Raw genomic sequence first — 2,500 nt, forward strand, 5'->3', positions numbered from 1 at the left:
CAAGTGTTATTCAATACTACCCAGCTTGAGCGCGACTTTCCTTGATAAGAGGCAAGTCTTCAGATGGCGACCTTCCGTGCGACCTTTGGCATGAACTCCGCCGAACTGCACCGTCAAGGCCCTTTGGTCATGAAGGAAATACACAGCACATCACGGCAGCTTGTTGAGCGCTCTCTCTCTCTCTCTCTCTATCTATCTATCTGTCTTTTTGTCTACTTATCTATCTATCAAATTGATTTTTGATTTTCGCTTCAGACTCGTAGTCACTTTTTACGAAAAAGTTCCTAAGCCTTACACCTCGAGATCCTTCCAGCCGCGACGACTGACAGTAGCAACAGCCATTAGCCCTTGGCGACGCTGATGGTGCCGGGGCGTGAGGCTGGAAGCCCCTCGGCAGAACGGGCGCCGCGAGAGGGAAGGGGAGGGAGGGGCAGGAACCGCTTGTCACGTGATGCAGCAATGCCAAGGGTCAATGTCTTGGTGATGGTGGTGATGCCAGTGATTGTTAGTATGATGGTAATAGTGTTGACTGTTTAATGATGATAATGATAATGAAGATAATAACGGCAATGGTGGTGAATGTGACAATAATAATAATGATAAAGGTAATGCTAATGATATTGATGATGTTATAATTACAATAATGATTGTAATAAATTAAAATAATGACCTCAGTGGTAATGATCCTTGATTGTCTTGTTATAATAACCTGCAAGAGCCCCCCCCCCTTAAGAAAACACAAATAATAACTTCAATATCAGAAATATCGCAACTCTATCCTCGTGCTAGGTCCTGGCGGCCCGACCAGCTCACTCCTCTCTCCAGCGCCTTCTGCGAGGACGTCAAACGGCGCAAGGGCGGCGGCCAACCTTGCTCCGGGCGGTGAAAGTTCCTGGGTCGGGCGGGGGAGCGAGCGTCGCTGGGAGGCGGCCGAGGAAGGGCGTCTATGCTGGCGGGAAAGGAATGGACGTCCATTAGGATGGACGGACGGAGAGCTCTGGTGCATCCAGACCCGCCCGCACGCAACGAAGTGAAACTAGGCGAGAGAAAGGAAAGGCGCTGAGACGACGGCGGAAAAGGGCACCGCCGCGCGTTAGGCTTGGACCAGTGCCCGGGGCGCACTCTGCCCCCGTTGGGCCGACCGAGCGCCGGGGAGCTACGCAGCGTCACCGCGTCATGCGCTCTGCGCTCTCATGCGCCGCCGCCACGTCGATGTGTGTGTGTGTGTGTGTATATATGTATATATATATATATATATATATATATATATATATATATATATATATATATGTTGATATACATATTCATATATTTGTATTTATATATATACATAGATACATATATGTGTATATGAATATATACATGTGAATAGATGTTTATATATATATATATATATATATATATATATATATATATATATATATATATATATGTATGTATGTATGTATGTGTGTGTGTGTGTGTGTATGAATGTGTGTGTGAATGTGTGTGTATGTGTATGTGCACATACGTACACACATACATATGTGTATATATATGTGTATGTGTGTGTAGTTGTGCGTATGGATGTGTGTGTGAATGTTTGTATGTATATATGTATGTATGTATGAACGACATTGCACATAAATGGAAATTACCGTAATAACAGGAAGTATAAACATTCGTTGCTCCGCCTCCTCTGCATCCAACAACTGTTCAGCGGAGCATTAAACCTTACAGGCGGAGTCAAGGCTTGGGAGTTCCACGATGTCCTCCGCTTGAGAAGGTCCTCTGAAAGGGAGACCAAGACTCCGAAGAGGGCAGCCAAGGGCGCTTGATGCTCGGGATTCTATTGCCACTTTAGTGAACTCTCTTCGAGGAGATTCCCATAGACGGTCTCTGCCCAAAGCGGCCTTTTATTACAAAGGAATATATGCGTTCCATGCTTGGCCCTGAGAGAGAGGGGGGTGGAGACAAGGAAAGGGAGATAGATAGAGAAAGAGAGGGAAAGGGTGAGGAAGGGAGAAAGAGAGAGACAGAAAGAAGGAGTGAGAGAAAGAGAGAGAGAATGAGAGAGGGAGAGGCAAAAAGTAAGAGAGAGGGAATGACGTGTGGGTGGAGAATGACATGACGAAATCTTCAAGCCCAGAGGGTGCTGTGGGGCCGTCGTTCGCTGTCACACGGTCAGAGATGAATGAAACATAAAGTCAGTTTGCTTAATTTTTTTTCTTACAGTATAGTGGGAAATAGTTTTGATTTCTGGACGGGATTTGGACTGCTTATCAAGTGGCAATCGACATACCTTTAAAGATTTGAGAAACCCATCCAGCAGTTGATAAGCTTTCTGGATGGTGCTAAACTTTTTCATCAAGGGAGTTGGCCACGGTGGGTAGTGCACGAGCACTTACCTCCCTTTTACGTGTCGTTATCAGAACACCAAGTAGTTTGGCTGCAAAAGTGAAAAGTGAAGGCTATCCAATAAATAAACATTATAGTAATGTATATTGTAGGTTTTTCACAT

The sequence above is a fragment of the Penaeus vannamei genome, chromosome 21 (genome assembly GCF_042767895.1).
Source record: "Penaeus vannamei isolate JL-2024 chromosome 21, ASM4276789v1, whole genome shotgun sequence".
NCBI classification, from domain to species: domain Eukaryota; kingdom Metazoa; phylum Arthropoda; class Malacostraca; order Decapoda; family Penaeidae; genus Penaeus; species Penaeus vannamei.